The 19507-nt window shown below is 36.4% G+C and overlaps 1 protein-coding gene and 1 long non-coding RNA gene across 2 annotated transcripts in view; one reads left to right on the forward strand and one right to left on the reverse strand.

Moving 5' to 3' along the window:
* Positions 1 to 19507, forward strand: part of LOC135087175 (forkhead box protein F1-like) — a 284057-nt gene that overhangs the window by 215554 nt on the left and 48996 nt on the right. The window lies entirely within an intron of this gene.
* LOC135086674 (uncharacterized) lies at positions 3742 to 4379 on the reverse strand. The gene is made up of 2 exons (XR_010260564.1): positions 4197 to 4379; positions 3742 to 4021 (listed from the first exon to the last, which is right to left on the reverse strand). It is a non-coding gene; the product is annotated as an uncharacterized LOC135086674 (long non-coding RNA).

Below are 19507 nucleotides of genomic sequence, written 5' to 3' on the forward strand. Positions count from 1 at the left end.
GGAAAACGTAACTCACATTAAATAGTTTACTTTTCCCAGGAAAATGTTCAGTAACAATCTAAGCAAATAATGCTCCATGCACCATGCTCACGAATCAATTAATCGTTGGCTTGGCATGGCGTGGCTATTTTTATCTCGGGATTACCAGGATAACATGATCCTTTAGGAGCTCTCATGTCATCCCTTCTGAGGGGAGGCGACACCCACACACATGCATAATCGATGTGGTTACTGCAACGGGTAGGGACGGTCAAAGTTGCATTAGCCGTCTCTGTCGTCCCCACGTAGTTAGCGCGTGTTCAGAGTCTAGACAACAGTATTGATTCAGGCATTTTCCAGTGTCCTATAAGTATTATTTATATTGCTTTCATCACGACTGCGTGAGTGCAGCGATCTCCTTGTCCGTTATGGGCGCCTGGTATCTGATACAGTGAATAGCGCACGCAACGTTGCTTTTAGCGCTGAAGATGCGTGCGCTAGTAGCGTGAAATGTAGCCCACGCTACCGAGCTACAGTTCACGCTACTAGCGAAGCAACTAGGATATTTTATGACTGTTGTGGAAAGTAGTAGCACAAATCGTCCTAATTTTGGCAAGATTTAACTTGTATTTTTATCATACTTTTGAGATTTTCAGAATTTAAAAATGTTTTTTAAGCTGATTTCTAATAAAACACGAGGAGCTCGAGAAAGAAGATAAATGCACATTTTAAAAGAAGATAAATGCACATTTTAAAAGATTGAAGTTAATTTTATTCTATTAAATATACTAAGTTAGATTAGTAGCGCCAATAATAATATGTTTCGATATAAAATTAATTCGTTTTCTAAATAAAAGTAAATTTAAATATAAACTACAGCCTGAAATACATAAATATTGTCTGTCGACTACTCATACTACGGCGCGCCGCGCGCTACGAAAAATCTACGATTTGCTACGATAATGCTACGGTATTCAGTGCGTCTACGGTATTAATTATTCAGTAGCTAATTAATTTTACAGATTCATTTACGATTAAGAGCGTTTACGCGAAGCGCGGCGTTTCAAGGGGCATCATTGGAAATGATTCGCGCGCGGCGTTTTTTAATAGTTTTCAAATGTTTATAGCAAAACAATAACAATGAATTAAATATCGTTTCAAAGTAAATATTTTAAAGAAGATGTTGTTTTATTATATTAAGCTATTTTTATGTTGAATAAAGGAAGAATATTGGTGAAAAAATCACTTTGATTTTTGGGTATTTCACGTTCTTTTAATTTGTGATTTCTTATTGTAAAATGCTTAAATCTAAAAATTTTCTCAGATAACTATTTGCCCAAGGATCTATGCTATAGGATATAAATGTTTGTTAAATCGTTTTCACAGTATTTTTATAAAAATTTCAGCTTGTAAACTGACGCTAAAGTGGAAATTTACAAAACCTGTGTGGACTTATCTTGATAGAATTCTTAAATACTAAACTAATCGCAATATTTTCTCAATTAACTATTTAGACGACAAAATTGCCTAACTATTTATGCCTATAACATATTTGTAGTATTACTGGTTAATGATTGTAACGAGTTGAAAAAGTACTGTTTTTGCGCCAAACGGCGTAAACGCTCTTAAACAATACCTACCATTAATATTGTTAACGCTTAATAAGCTTCTACATCATCATCATCATTTCAGCCACAGGACGTCCACTGCTGAACATAGGCCTACCCCAATAATTTCTATGTCACCCGGTTGGTAGCAGCCTGCATCCAGCGCCTTCCTGCTACCTTTATGAAGTCGTCGGTCCACCTTGCGGGTGGACATCCCACTAATAAGAGCTTAAAAGAACTAAACTGTTACAAACCACGTCTTATAAATTTCGTAGTCAAAATGTATTGTTTTAATGAAGTTTCAAATAATAAATATTTTAAGAAAAATTGTGTGTAGTCTAAATAAAGTGTCATTATTGACTTAGCTAACAATAATAATGCCAATTTCTTGTTTTTGATACACAAACATTTCTGACAAATCAGTTTCAAATATTTTTGTCATTTTGTGTGAAATATTCTTACTCGTATAACACTCGTAGCTCCAATTGTGCCTATTAGTCCAGTCAATGAATGCCTTAACGACGGTGTAGAGAGAAATCCGTGGAACACAATTTCTGACCTCGGGACTTTATTTAGCCTAGTTAGGAGGTGAACATAGCAAAAGTCCCCGCCCTTAGCCCTTGAGCCGGCGGGGAGAGGGGGGTTTAAAGGTACCACTTTTCGGTTTTTCGCTTAATCCTCGGAAACTATGCGTCCTAGTGACATGACTACTATGAACCAAAAAAAGCTTATTCAGTTTGCTACAGGTGAGACCGTCAAGTTTTTCTATATCTTGTATAGTTTTTGCGGCATCTGCTCTAGAAGGTCTGTAAAATTGGAAATTTTATTGTTGTCTTACATGTTCCTTTCAGAAGAAAATCGACTAAATCAACATTGAGCAAACACTATAGACATGCGGGAGCATGTTAAGCCTAGTTCCATGGAGGGGACTGCACCGTGCGTATATTTAGACGAACCAATTAGACCCACTTTTGACTCCTCATCATTCAAAAACTACTGTGCATTAACACTTCAAATTTGGCTCATGTATTGAGACTTGCAAGATGTACATCAGCTTTAAATTTCATAAATATACCTCAAACGGTTATTTAGGTATTGACGTCTAAGGGCGGGGACTTTTGCTATGTTCACCTCCTAACTAAAGTCCTGAAGTCAGAAATTGTGTTCTACAGTTTTCCATCTATAATGCTTTATTGACTGGACTATATCAAATTAGAGGCAATTAAAGTTCCCCTCCGTTTTGAACATCAAAGCACACGAGTTATTTTTAGAACATGTTACCAGGAGAGCATAGGTTGTCAGAGAGTAGCAAAAACTTTCGATGAAGGGTGGGTTTATTCCAGGGATGTTATGGATATCCGTAACCGTAACCGAAACTTTCGGATATCCGTAATTTAAAAATATCCGTAACCATAACCGATTCAAAGGTTTCAGATAGTTTCGGATGTAGGCAGAGTCAAGCAAGTCCCTACGCTGACTTAATGATTTCATTTTAAAGTAGGTACGTGAGTTTTTCCCATAAGATAAAAGCTTTTTTGTGAGATCAAAAGAAGGTGACAGATGCCAAAGAAATTTCTTCTGTACCCATTCTATTCGTAAGGCATGAACTGTGTTGGACAACTATTGGAATCTACACTATTGCATTCTATACTTAGCACAGATATCCGTAACCGTAACCGAAACTTTCGGATATCCGAAATAAAAAAATATCCGTAAGCGTAACCAAAATCGGTATAATATTATTCCAATATCCGTAACCGTATCAATAACCGAAACTATATATCCTTAACATCCCTAGTTTATTCCACCCTTGCAATTTATCGATAGGGTCCGAATAGTCGGAAGTCCATTCATCAAGTCTGCGCTAAACGCGCTACTAAGTACCGCGGTACAATTGCGACCTAACCTCCTTGTGTATTATTTGCTCCTGGTGCATGCTTTGCAAAATGCACCTCCAGTATTCGCTGGGTGCGAAGTACTAGGTGGGGGTAACATAATCGATCGCAGCGCTCATGGTGGTCAAAAGTAGAAATAATGTAAGCTCTGTCATCAGATGTATCTGTCAATGGCAAAGCGATTCTACATAATACATTTTAATATCATTAATTAATCGCATGAATAGGGTCCTACTGGGAACTTAAATAAAAGAGTGGACTGTTTTTCGATAGGGCTGGTTTAATAGCCGTTTACAATTTGGAAATAACTAGACTATACAACGTGGTAGTACAAAAATGAGTCACAGTAGTTGTGCACAGATGTTTGCCTTATGATGAGAGCGTGAATTATTGAACTCTGCCCTTGTTTGGTTCTTAATTCTTCTACATCTCGGACTTGTCCAGCCAATACCAACAACTTTCCTTTAAATACGGTTTGTGGTTGGAATTTGATATTGTAAAACTCACAAACCCGGTCTTCAAAACAATACTCATTTCGATCTGAAAACGATATTTAATTTATTACTAGTGATACAGGAACATTTAAATATATTTACTGTTATATAATGAAACCGTTAAAGTAGCTTTTTCTTTTTGTTTTACTGTAAAACTACAACTATAAATAAAGTAAACAAACCCTGACACAATCAAAATTAAACACACTTTTTGGACTTACCTCATTTGATTTGAATGACCAAAATTATTTCAAAACCTTTTTTCCACCCAAATCGTGGTATCACAACAATTTATTAGTTGAAAATATTTGTTATTTTTTCATTTCGATATTTTTTCACAAATATACGACCTAAATGTCAATGTGACAGAGCCCACAAAGTTATGGACGCTAGTTGGCGCTGTAATCGTGCACAGAGCCAATAGATATTTTGCACAGTGACTTTCATTTATATGGGTCACTGGTTTTAGTCGTCATAACTATACAAAACTTTTTTTTTTAGTTACTACACTGTAATAGTTACGAAATGTGGATTTATATACCGCTATTGGGTTTTAGTGCATTTTTTTACTTATTTTATTTAATTAATATGCATTATTACTTATTGAAATAATTTACTGATCTCTGAAACGTAACATCTATGTTTCTGGTTTTTGTTGCCACTTAACCTGGTATCATCATCATCATTTCAGCCATAGGACGTCCACAGCTACTGAACATAGGCCTCCCCCAACGATTTCCACAATGCGCTGGTTGCAGGGCGCCGTTTAGTGGCGCCCTGCAACCAGCGCATTCCCGCTACCTTTATGAGGTCGTCGGTCCACCTTGTAGGTGGACGTCCTACGCTGCGCTATTAACTGGTATAGAGAAAAATATTTTTCATTGTTTTTGAACCTTATGTAATCTCAATAAAGTTCAAAATATGTTGGTAACAATAGGCTAGTTTCCTAAAAAAATTTTTTTAGTCCGTCATGTTTAATATCAAAAAATATTGGACACATATATTTTTATTTGTCAATCTAACAAATAATTACATAGTTATGGTGCGTTGAAGTTCCGCACGACGTCACAACGTGCGGCACTTTTATGCAAGCATTGACGTCACGGGCCTCTTCTTATGAACTTTGGCGCGCTTTATCTCTTTAAATTTTCATTAGTTTGAAAAAGTGAAAAATACGTGTAGAGTATTTTTTGATAAGTTAACTGACGGACTAATTAAAACTCTTGCTTTTTGACCCAGGAAACATCCCTATTCAGCCACTACGGAGTAAAGGTTTAAATGGAATACACACAATGGTTTATGTATTGATTTGATGTTTTCTTTATTTCAGGTACGTACGAGTACATATATTTCATCTGGATATAATTTTATTGTAAGGTAACAACGTTATTTTTTAATAGAAATATTTCAAATTAAGATTCACATCTTTATTTGACAAAGTATTTCACTTTTAACAATGACATCGAAAGAAGGTTTTGCCATAAGTTTTAACCAAAAAACAATTAGGCTGGGTTGCACCATCTTACTTTAGCTTTGACAAACGTCAAAAATCTGTCAAACTCCATACAAAAAGCACCGGTTATCGTTAAAGTTACGGTCCAAAGTTAGGTGGTGCAACTCAGCCTAATATTTCAAAAAGTAACTAATAATTCTACGGCATAACCACATTAGTATAGGCTTTTATTCGTATTAGTTCAGAATTTAATAAATAAATGGATGAATGAATTTCATTCCTTTCACAGACTGAAATGATTCAATGATCATTCCATTTTGATGTCAGTTAGTTTTCTGAATAAACCTTAAAACAAAGAAATTATTGTAAATTTTAATGGTGTCAAACTTTATCTTATTTACTCATATTAATCAATTGTAAGATCAGTTTAATTATAGAAGCTTTTTATCCACTAAAAAGTACACTGGTAAACTGGTATACGGAAAACAAATTAAAAACATTTGCCCATTTAACCATCATAAATTAATAGTGAAGTCAGTAATGTGGGAGTAGACACCTAAAAGTTATAATTTGAAATTTTCACTCAAAAGAGCCACTCTGTCAGTTAAAATACCAAAAACTCAGGCGAAAATATGAATTTAATCTTTACGCAAGATGCCACGAATCCACTTAAATCAACCTACTTATGAATGAAAATAACGTTAAATTGCCTGCAAAATAGTATAAATTAGGTCTATTTTAATATACAAAACGTTAGGCAGCGGCGGCGGGGGGCTCACATTTATAATTATGCAGTAATCTTTAAAAGTTTCTAGGCATCTTTTCCTGGCGGCCCATACAGCGTCCACAAAATCCGTAAAAGATCGATACCATTGCGATTTTTGTACCAGGGCATCATTGAATATGAAGAGGTATTAGGAGCGCCAAAGATACATCTCTCACGGCATTGTATTTTTATTGTTTGCTAGAGAATTCTACTCACTATTATAGTATAAAGACTTGTGAAACAGAACTACATGACGGAGCGGGAAGGGTATACGACATCCAGGATTACCAATCTGTGGGAAATTCCCCAAACTGCGGGGAATGCGAAGCTGATTGGAGACTGCGCAGGGAGAGCTTCAATTTGGGAAATGCAAGAGATTTTAGGTGTAAAGAAAAACGTGAAAAACATCAAATTTTTGCTAGTCCTGATTGATGTTTTGATTGACTTGTCATATGGCGACATTCGTCAGATTTTGTTGTTCCCTGTGGTTGAACGGGGCCCCCGACTCGGCGGATTACTTTATTTTAGATATGCGGGAAAATGAAACATTATTTTACTCAGGCTTGACATTTTTTCTTTCCCCTTTGGGGAATTTGACATCGCGTTTGGGAATTTTAGCCTATTGATGTTGGGAACCCTGATGATACCGTACATAAATCAAATTCAGTCGGCTTTTGTGCCTTCTCTGAGCAGGACCTGTGTCAGTCCGCTAGAGTGCCCCGATCGCCAGATTCATGAATGAAAAGCGGACCGATTGTACCAGGCGCGCATGATTTCACAGGAGTAAACTGAACGCTGTTAACGCGTTCAGTTATTCAGAGGCGAAGTGGACTTATTCATGTATTCACACACGTGGAATGGGAATGGAAATGCGAGTTCGTATTCTCGTTGCAGATTATGAAGCTAAAATGTTTTTAGATACATTATTCAATGCGAGTGCTACTGTATATTCAATGTGGGTAATTAATAACAACTTACCAAATTATATTTAAGAAGTTCTTAAAAAATTACCATTCGCTACAAAATAGCTCAGCATTTTTGTACATCCACTTAATTTTATTGATAAAATGATATAAAATAGTTTATTGATTACATAGGCCCTACACGTCCCAAATATAGCTTGCCCTACCACCTCTTCATGAACCGTTTAACATTATTTACGTTTAGTTATTTACAAGCGTCTGCCCGCGGCTTTTCGCCGAGTGAGCCTTCGTCCACAGAGAGTATTTTACGCGCGCTTTTCCCCCTTCCAAAAACCGTGAGAAAAACTATCCTATGCTTTCCATGGGTCTATCTGTATACCAATTTCCATCAAAGATTCAAAGCTTATTTATTTACCGAGATACACGTAGAGTGGTATAATAAAATATGGTCTTATGTTAATGAAAAGTGCAGCTTATCTCACCAGCGCAGCTGGCATGTGTGGCATCCATCCCATGCTCACAATATTTCACATTTATGATAGGATTTGTATTGTTAAATTAGCCAACCTGTCTGTCCAAATGGAAGAGGCAAATGGAGCCTCTGGTAAATTAGAGAGGGTCGTGCTTCTGCAGTGGAGACACACGCCCGTATTCACAAACATTACTATGAGGTCTCACAGTGCGCGTGGACTCACAGGGTGACACACGAACGAATTACAGAGCTCTATTCAACGCTGTTCGTTCGATTTGCTGCTTCACTTAAGCAAGCATCGTTTGTGAATACGGGCGTAAATGCACTGAAATCATGCAATCATGGATGCAATAAAGTAAATATTGGAGTACGTGCGGCCTGCGTTTGCCAATGTGTGCATTGGACGAGTGCAGAGGGCACACAAAGGTATAAGGTTACGCGACGTCACGGTACCTAGTTAAACCTCTTCGAACTCTATGGCTGCCTGGTACTCGCGCTTCGAAACTAGTTGCAACTAACTAGAGCTATGCCACTACTTGTGGGACTAGTAGTTGACCTACGTTGACCTACATACACTCGACAGCAAATAAATCGCACCACCCGCGACGCGAACTTTAAAGATTTTCTTTTGACACAATAATGGTGCCCCAACAATATTGGTGTTATTTGAAAGCCCAATAAATATCCTTAAAGAAAAACACATTTAATTTCTTAATAAATGATTAACATATACCATAAATGTGACTTGAAAAAAGACCTCACTTTGGGCTCACCTCTGGGATCAATTAGACCAAATTTTATGGTTATAAAACCAAATAATGATCACACGTGTCCTCTTTAACAGATGGATAGCGATTAATCCCAACTTAACAGTTTTATAGTCATAAAAAATGGCTATAGCTTAATTACCTATTTTTTGAAGAAGTGACTCTGGATCCTTGTAAAGACACATTTTTGGGGTAAAAACCTTTCCTTTAATAAAATGAAGTTTAGAACTAGGCTTTTAAATGGTGCCAATATTGGTGGGAAGTAGGGATGCATACGTTTGAAAATGCTTGTCGCGGGTGGTGCGATTTATTTGCTGTCGAGTGTATATTGACCAACTAGTTTGCTACTTCAAAGTTTGCAAAGCTTCCGTCGGAACAAAGGATAAAGCTCAATTTTCTCTGAATGTAACCTCAGTTTCTTTTTTATTTGCACCTTGGATGTCTCACCAATTTCACTAATTGCAGATTTAACATTTTTTAGTAGTTTTATGGTTCTTCTTCCTCTTTGTCTGATCTGAAAAATAAGAAGTTCTATTAACTGATATTAATTGTACGTTACCTCCTTTCATATCATAATTTCATTTTGGAAAATATGAATATTATGTTTGTCACCCACCACAAATGGTCATGTCAACTTTGAAGAAGAAACTAACGCCCGTATGCTGCTTGCTTAAGTGAAGCGGCAAATCGAACGCACAGCGTTGGATAGAGCTCTGTGATTGGTTCATGTGTCACCCTGCGCGTCCGCGCGCACTGTGAGACCTCAAAGTAATGTTTGTGAATACGGGCGTAAATTCGCTCGTTTAGTTATTATTTACCAAGCTACCGGCTAAGTAATCAAAGATCTTAAAAACTGCTAGTTCAGCGTTTTCGAACTGAAATAACCACCTAACTTTGAACGTAGCTTATCCGGTGTTTTGTAGATAGATTTTTGACGTTTGTCAAAGATAAAGTAAGGTGGTGCAACCCAGCCTAAATGTTTCCCGAAGCATTTATTTTCAAGAAAGAAAAAACAGTTCATAACAGAGTGAGACGGCAACTGGTGACTCGTGAATTAACGACTCGTTTTCTTGACTTTTGATATAAGCGCCCGTAATCACAAACGGTGCATGCTTAAGTGAAGCAGGAAATTAAACGCACAGCTTTGAATAGAGCTTTGTGATTGGTTCGTGTGTCACTCCGTGCGTCTTTTACTACTATGCAGTAATGGTTGTGAATGCAGGCGAAAGTAAACTTGTTAAATTATATGCCACTTGTTGATAGTATCTCGCCCTCCGGAAATGGCAGCCGAAAGTTGGAGGGCGGTACGACTGCAGGCCTGTAGCCAATCCCGCCAACATACAAAATGGTGGGCCTGCCCGGCCGATATACTATGCCAGAGATAAGGGACCGTCCAATGGCATCGCGTGAGGCCCTTGACGTTGATTTATCGCTTTCGATATCACAGGCAAACACATAACAACCAAAGCTGTTATAAGTGATATTTCATTCAGTAAGTATTAGCACAGGATAATAGTAAGTAATACGGTATTAGTAACACCATTATTTTGGCAAAGAAACATTTTTTTCAGTGTTCCTAACGGTTTGTTTTAAAGGACTTATTGAGAAAGTGTTATATTTTAAACTCGGGAAAGCTATATGTAAGATTTCCATTTTCACCTGTACAGTGGCTTAGATCCTTTTATACATTGAATGAATGTATACTTTTACAGGGAGAATATTGGTGGAAATCACTAACTATCAGTATCAATAACATTTCGTTATGAACTCGTGCACACTAGACACAAACACAACAAGTTATGGAATCAGAAACATCAATAAAAATATAGCGCTTGCTGGTAAATAGCGCCCTCTAGGTGGTTTTCCCAAGAACATTACTACCTCGCTTGAAACTGAATTTGTGACTCGTGAACCCTTTAATATTTTGTTAACATTGGTTCGTGTGCTTTACCTAGCATTTCAACAACATTGATCGAGTATCTGTTACCAAGATACACGTGGCGACCGTGGCCACGACATTGGTTAATAATAAATAAACACATTAGAACAACGTATGATATTGATTTCAAAAGAAAATGTAATTTTACCATTGTTCTTAAAGTAAAAAGCACTACCAAATGAAAAGACGATGGCTGAATCCAATTTTCACTTATTTTCAAGGTTCATTTTTAAATAATTTACTCTTAAAATATTTCTTATCGTACTTGCTAAGAAAAGTACCCATTCTTTCTAAGAAAAAGCTTTTAGGTTTGCATTTCGAAGAACTACAAGGGTTTGAAATAAGGATGTATCACTAAGGTCAGCTGAAAAGACCTCCGGAGTGGTCAACATAACCTCCAACTGTATTCTTTAGTACCAGGAGAGCATGAAATTGCAGGAGGTTGCTTGGAGAAAGCGGGGTGCATTTCACGAGCGCGAATGGGATGCAAACAGCTCTCCTTCGCATCTGCAGTTCTGCACCCGGTCAATTGAACGATGGTAAATGGACGTAGTACGAGTACATGCAAAGAAAGGGACTGACGTTTGCAAACGTTCATTCAATGTTACACCCGTTCGTTCCAGCGGGACTGCATCTGACTGCTTTTTAATTATGCTCTTTTCGTATTTCTATCGCTCTTATTTTGCGTATTTCGATATGGAAAATCAATGAAAATCCTAACATTTTCTGTTACGTTATAGCATTGCATTGTTTAAATTATTACATGCGATGTTTGCATCAAGAAAGTTTTACACAATTAATAACAATTAAGCGTATTTTAAAAGTGTCCTAACTTTTTTTTAAACCAGTAAAACATTGTAAAACCAGTTTTGCAAACCTAATAAAAATGGAAAAGATAGATCCATTGATGAGAAAAAAGTTCATGTCCCTGATTCCGAACAAATTCAGCAAATCAATATATTAAGGCCCGATTCGACCAAACTTTTATCCGAGATTGACTCCTGGAAATATGTCAAAACTGACGATTCATTCTGAGATTAATATTTACTCTTGTTTGGTCGAATCCACCCTCAGATGATTATAGACTACCCATTTTTGTAGAAATCTCGCCCATACTACAACTGTATTAGATGGCACAGTTTTTACCTAGATATGCTGCCGTCAGTAAATAATATCAATGTGACATCAAACGTCACTAGCATACAGTCAGCGTCAAATAATCCGTGGCATCCAATGTAGCTAAAAAGCTTGCAACACGTCTACCGCCCGTATTCACAAACATTACTATAAGGTGTCACAGTGTGCGTGAACGCACAGGGTGACACATACGAGCCAATCACAGAGCTCTATTCAACGCTGTGCGTTCGATTTGCTGCTTCACTTAAGCAAGCATCGTTTGTCAATACGGGCGTTTGTTACAATGAGGGTTTTCGCGATTGAAAAATCCGCCAGATGGCAATACGTAGACGCGAGGTCCAAATGCTGCGTGATTGGTGGATTTTGACATATCTGTCAATGTCATGTCAAAAATAAAAGTGGTGTTGTCAACTTTTTGGCCACATTGTGAGTCGCGAACTATTTGATGCTGATTGTTCAATAAGAGCAAAGAAATCATCTTTGCTTGCAGCGTGCATGCTATGATCTTTCCACGTTGATAAATTGCCAAAGAATATAATCGCTTCAGCTTAAACTGCTGTAATACAAAGAAAACCCAAAAAATGCTCTAAATGAATAGTAAAAAATAAAAATAACTCATAAGTTATCCAATGCGAATCTATTCATATTTACACTCATCGCTTACACTGCTGAACATAGGCCTAACCAAAACTACTATTGGAGTCTTTTACACACTTCACTAATGTTATTTTTAGGGTTCCACAACAAAGATCCCAAAGTTCCACCATGTGTCCGTCAGTCTATACCCATCTAGGTCATACTCTAGGTATTAACTTTAAACCAAAACTAGCTCCATCTCGTCGACGATCAATGAAACAGGTTTTTGATACGAGCACACCTTTAATAAAGCATTTATAAAGGTTATTGTCAGGTTCCATGTTATTGTGACTCGAACAGCCGTGATTTCTAAACATCTAAAGAGATGGCGTTGTTATTTATTAGTATTGTTTTTCAACGTCTGGGGCTTGAATCTATACCAATATTGAATGCTGAAGACTTTGTTTGTTTGAACGTGCTAATCTCAGGAACTACTGGTCCGATTTGAGAAATGATTTTTGTGCCCATTTATCGAGAAAGGCCTTAGGCTATAAACATTACTCTACAGCCAATAGGGAAGAAGCAGTAAAGAAAAATAGTGCAAAAACAGGAAATATTATTCAAACTACATATTTTAACGCGTACGAAGTCGCGGGCACATCAATAGGTAGACTTTTAGACTCTACTAAATCAAAGGCTGTGGGAATAGACTGGATGAAATAAATAGATAGTTATACTTAACTTACCTTCAGCCACTGCGTCAAAGCTCCTTCTCAAATATATATTGTGTTTGTTTTATATTTATACGCTGCTCTCAGTTTGGTACCGACGCAACTAATTCAATAGTTTACAGATTTTCAACTTTTAACGATATAGCTCAAGTGATTAGCAAGCTGAAACGTATCGACATTAACGCGAAGACACAAGCGCGAAAAGCCATTTACGCGCATAGACACTTGCGCGTAAAGACACTAGCGCAAAAGACATTTGCACGAAAGACACTAACGCGAAAGACATTTGCGCGCATGGACGTTTGCGCGAAAAGACATAAGCGCGAAAGACACTAGTGCGAAACACATTTACGCGAAAACAGTTTTCGCGTTATTATTCGCTAAAAGTAATAATTTGTCTTGTCAGTCTGTGGCATTATTAGCTCCTGAATGACTTTAGGTTGAAATTGTAGATTAGAGACAATGAACGTAGCATTGACTACAATAATATTAACGAATATCGAAATGTTACACAAGCTTATATGTATTAAAATCATTGTATGGTATAATGATAAATAAGTCAACTATTTTTTATTTATGAGTTCATATTTTATTTAGCGAGCTTAGTTAAGGAATTTTGTTCTTTATGAAGACCAACAATTTCTTGAAGCATATAAAAGTATTTATGTAAATAAATATGCTTCGTTTAGATAGTTTTTCCATATAAATACATTTATTATACGGAAAAGCAAATAGTTGGAGGTACCAGGCATCCAGAGTACGGTAGAGGTGTTTCGCTACAATATACCGAAATCGCCACCCGGTGGGGTGGGTTGGGGTGGCCGTTCGTTCATTATATTCGCGTGATTTTTACGGATTCATTTTGCTACTGAAGTACAAACTAGTCCTTTTGCCGTTTCTTTACATTCCTATTGTTATTTGCACCATCTTACTTTAACTTTAACAAACGTCAAAGGTCTGTCAAACTCCATACAAAAAACAACGGTTATGGTTACAGTCACGGTTAAAATAAGGTGGTGCAACTCAGCCTAAAATATCTTTAACTCAAGCAAGATTGGACATAATGTTCTATTATTATTAAAATATGCTAAAACAATTTTTTCTACCATTAATTGCCACCAAAAACATCGAGTAGCTAGCTAATAGATACACTTTGTTGAATTAACTTGTTTTAACCAAACATATTTCAAAACGAATGTACTCATACTCGTATGATGTGTAGATTAATTTTAATGATAGTTTTAGTCATGAAACTATTATTTGTTTACGCTAAAGTGTATTTTTATGCAGAAAATGCATTTGACCTCACGCAGAGGATGCAAATATATTGAAACTACGATACCAATCTACCAGGAGCACAGGACTCGCGAGGAGATGTTTTAGTAACGCACTCGGTTTCAGCTAGATACCAAGGGAGTCTAGATTTGTACAATAGCTACTGCATAGTTAATGGCACATCACAGCGCGAGATACACGTTTGAAATTGAAAAATATGGAGATGCGAATGTAAAATGAAATAATATGAATTTAAAGCTTGTATTATGGGTACTAAACAACGCATTAAACATACTTTTTGTAAATTGTACATACATTTATCAATTCATCCACACAAATGTTCGGACTGTGCGGAAATCGAACTGTGTAGGAGGTACATAATAAAATTGTGAGATATATTTTTTATAAAATATCATATTTGAACGCAAAATATTTCAAAACAAATTTATTAATATAATACCTGGATACATTTGAATGATAGTTTCTGTCATAAATAAAACATTTGTATTTCAACGCAAAGGGTATTTTTCATTCATAAGCACATAACTGCATATTACAGTCAATACATTGTTGCAAAACTACGTACCAAATTACCAGGAGCACACAGTTTGTGAAGAGTTATTTTCAACATCTCGTACCTACGTGTCTGCAGCTAGATAGCAACAATCTAGGATACTTTTCTTAGGATTTAGCTCTTAAAAAGTACGATATCCTATCAAGTGACAAAAACATCACAACTTTTGAATATAAAGGTACCTACTAAAATTATCATGATAAAATCAAACAAATTTTCGTACCAATAATTATGAAGATTTCAAAACTAGTTTTTAAATAATATTTAATAACTGGTTTTGAAATCTTTTGCCTAGATATCATAATATGATATCTAGGTAACATTTGAATGTTAGTTTCTGTCATAAAACATTAGTATTTATACGGCAAAGGGTATTTTTCATTCACAACTGCATACAGTCAATACAATGTTTCAAAACTAAGGTACCTAACCACCAGGAGCACACTATTTGTGAGGAGTTATTTATTCAACATATCAAACGTGATTGCATATACATTTTGAACTCGTAAAAGTACCTACTCACATACGAGTATATCATGAATTATTCGAATAAATTTTAGTGCCCGTACTAAATTAATTTGTGAGTAATATTTTTCGAATATAGGTATTTTATTTTATCGGAAAATATATCCAAATTATTTATTAATATGACACCTGGATACATTATGCATGTAGTTTCTGTCATAAAACATTGGTATTTCTATGGCAAAGGGTTATTTTTCATTAACTGCATACAGTCCATACAGTGTTGCAAAACTACTTACCGAATCACCAGGAGCACACAGTTTGTTAGGAGTTATTTCACCGTGATTGCAGCTATATGGCATCAAGGATGTCTGGAATCATACAATTGAGACTGCACCCACCGTTGATGACACGCCACAATGCGTTAGAACGCACGACGTATGACACCTACATCGTGGAACGCTGCAGCGCTGTGCAAATAAGTAATATTAAATTTAAAATGAAGTAGTATAATAAATAAAATTAAAATTAGTCCAACCAAATAAAAGCTTCATCTTGATGTTGAAGAAAATTCGTTACGCAACTTGTATCATCTACTCGAGACACCTTGACGATTGACGATCAACTGTATGCGTCAAAAATATACACTAAAAATACTAAAATCGAGTTTTGATCAGCAGATAACTGAACTAAAACTATCTAAATAAATCTTAAATAGCACCTAAATTGTCTACGTAATCATAATGATAGAAACTTCGAGAAATATTCAATGGTAGCAGTTTTGAGATGCATTTTGTTAAAATACCTGGTTTTTACGCACAACATTTCAAAAATAATCCACCAATGTGATGCCTAGGTTAATTTCAATGTTAGTTTCTGTCATGAAACTTCGATTCGTTTACGCTAAAGTGCATTTTTATCTTCCAATTGTATCAAATTTGAGATGCATTTTGGTAAAATATTTGGTTTTTAAGTGCATATTCCTAAAATAATGCACTAATATAATAGCTGGACTAATTTAAATGTTAGTTTCTGTTATGAAATTTTGTTTTGTTTACGCTAAACCACGGCTAAACTGTGTTTTTAATACAGAAAACGCATTTGACTGCATTCATTCGGTGCAATAACTGAAATCTACGATACCCGGCTACCAGGAGCGCAGAGCTCGCGAGGAGCTCTATTAACCCCTCGCTCGTGGTCGCAGCTATAGATACTAGGGTGTCTAGATTTGTCAAATCAATACTGCACCGCTGGGGATACGTCACAGTGCGCGGCTCCATTATACCGCAAACGATTTCATTCAAACGATGATACTTTCCTGTTTATATGAGACACGTTTACGACCTAGTATTGACTTTTTAAGAATATTAGTAATCTGTAGCCTCGTTAGCTCCTCGTACTAAGCTAAATATTATTATGCTTGTGCTACTAGTGGACTCACCACAACAGTCGAGCGCGGTGGGATTCGAACCCACGTTCCTCGGATTACGAGTCGTCACCATTCGGCTATCGTGGCTTCAAATTGTATTGACAACATAATTATTATTGTGTGTGTACCTACTTATTTTGTTACGGTAATATACATAATTTTATTAAAATCATTCATCCTGAATACTTTTGCATACATTTTGGATTTGGCTTTGAATTTCAGATTTATTTACCTATCTCAATTGTTTGCAATTTGTGAACCAGTTTTTTCAAGAAAGAGTTTCTTACAAGAACGCGTCAAACTGCTTAAATACTGTAAGGCGGGGTTGCACCATCTTACTTTAACTTTGACAAACGTCAAAAATCTGTCAAAATCCATACAAAAACCACCGGTTATCGTTAAAGTTACGGTCAAAGTTAGGTGGTGCAACTGATTAAACTGACCCTAAGTATTTAGGCAAGTAATTAAGTAGCTCAAAATCCATCTTTAGGAAATTAATCGTAAATAAAATTACTGGAATTTAAACCGTTGTAGTGATCACGAGCACTTTGACGTATGCGATCAATGTCAACTAAAAATAGCCTAAGTCGCAGGCAAAAGGTAGTGTATGCCTTATTGTTTATTTATAAGACTATAATTACTTCTATTTTTATATCTCAATGATGTCATAACTTTAAGCGGTCGGGTGACTTTTTGTTACTTATTTTGTCATTCAACTTTGTTTGATCCAAAACTGAATGAGCTCTACAAAAATAATACGAGTGTGGTTCGTTCGTTCGTTCGTTTCAGCCGAAAGACGTCCACTGCTGGACAAAGGCCTCGCCCAAGGATTTCCACAAAGACCGGTCCTGCGCCGCTCCAGGCACAGATTTCATCGATTTCGAATTCGATTTCATCGATTCATCAGATCGTCGGTCCAGGTGGACCCAGTAGGTACTGGGAGGCCTGCCCACGCTACGTCTTCCGGCTCGTGGTCGTCACCACTCGAGAACGAGTGTGGTTTTGTGGACCAATCAATAATAATTATAATCTGGCATTTAACAATAAATACTGCTAACTATTTAAAATATGACTACTTGAAAGAAGTCTGATTTAGAAGAGTTATGTTGTAGAAAATAGCTTGGAAAAAAATAGCTCTTTCTCATAACAGGATGCGCGTGCATGGCAGCTTTAGAGCGACCTGGCAACAGAACGTTGTTCTAGTGCTATGGACACAAACTCGTTGCTGTGACGTCACTGGAAGCAACCCCGCCTACTATTGCATACACTAAAAATGCTTGTGTGTGATCTAGTGGAAGGGGTAGGAGAAAAGTGGTGTGAGACTCGAAGTGACCCACCTATCGTTGCAAACCAGTGCTTGTGTGCACTAGACTAGAGGGAGGGGTTGGGGAAGATGTGTGGACTTCGAGGTAGCTCCTGCTGCATTATGCAGCCCTGGTACTCGTGTCTGTAACACACCATATGATTCCATGTGTTTATATGTATGTTACGGTTAATGTGATAAATTGAAAATTATTAATAATAACCGGTTATTATGAATAGCTTTCCGCCCGCGGCTTCGCCCGCGTGTAATTTTGTCTGTCACAGAAAAACTTTATCGCGCGCGTCCCTGTTTCAAAAACCGGGATAAAAACTATCCTATGTTCTTTCCCGGGACTCAAACTATCTCTATGCCAAATTTCATCAAAATCGGTTGCGAGGTTTAAGCGGGAAAGCGTAACAGACAGACAGACAGACAGACAGAGTTACTTTCGCATTTATAATATTAGTTGGGATAATTACCGACAGTCGCGGTAAAAGTGATAAATTAATCACATTTAACAGTGATTATTTAATAATTCAACCGTAGTACTAACAAATTTAATAAAAGAGAACAACATCTTGTGTACGTGCTCGTGTACAGCCAAACTTTTGAACGTTTTGATATCATTATATTAATATAATTTGGCATAATGAGTTTGGAATGTTTCTTGCATAATATTACTTTTCCATGATGCCTATAACATAAATGTTTTGATTTAAAGTGAAAAATAGGTTAGGGTGCGGCGGGGGTGGCCCTTGGGCCACCCCTAAGCCGCCTATTTAGTTTTATGCACACATAAATGACCTCGTATTAATCACATTTACCAAATCATGCGGTAATTATTCATAATAACCGGCGATTATTCATAATTTTCACATTTATCGCTTTGACCGTAACATGTATACATAGCCGATCAAAATGTCGTTTACCACCCTGAGCAGGAACTGACCCTGTTTTAACCGACTTCAAAAAAGGAAGAGGTTCTCAATTCTACTTGTGACCGGAAAACTCCGTCAGTTGTGAACCGATTTGAAAAAAACTTTTTTGTATGATAGGATGGGGTGATCCTGGATGGCCCCATTAAAATTTTATGAAAACCAGTACAATATTTTAGTTTTTAAATCAAAACAACTGGAATGTACTCGTAGTATGACACCAAAATAAAAGCACTTGCGGATTTTAATATTCTGTGCCTTTTCAGTAGTATTGGTCATGGTCATGGTCGCTAGAGTTGGTGTGAATGAATCAACTGTCAACCTTCAGTAATAATAATAAAGTTCAACAAGATCCACTACGAAAAAGTGCCGCTAAATATACGTTCCTTGAAAAAAACCTAACTTTTATAATTTTTAGACCTAATTATGTAAGTTCATATTTTTTTAATTTTTAAGTACCTACATATTTTGTTCGGAGTCAGTTTGAAAATTTTTTTGTTTTATTTACAGACCTATAGAAAATTATTCCTTGACATGGGGTTCAGCCAAACCTTAATTATACTATGTTAAAATATTTTTCAAATGAAAGTTTTGATTCCAGGTAAATTACATAGGTACTACCTACTCGTATTATAAATTTTATGAAGATAAAAAGTCAAAATAACTACTTACATTAATTATTTTATTTTAATGCGACAACAAAATAAGAATCACTGTTGTTTATTTTTCTTTTAACTTTTTTCTTATTAGCTTTGATCTGCTATCAAATAGAAAAGATGATTTATTT

This window comes from Ostrinia nubilalis, chromosome Z (genome assembly GCF_963855985.1).
Source record: "Ostrinia nubilalis chromosome Z, ilOstNubi1.1, whole genome shotgun sequence".
Classification (NCBI taxonomy): domain Eukaryota; kingdom Metazoa; phylum Arthropoda; class Insecta; order Lepidoptera; family Crambidae; genus Ostrinia; species Ostrinia nubilalis.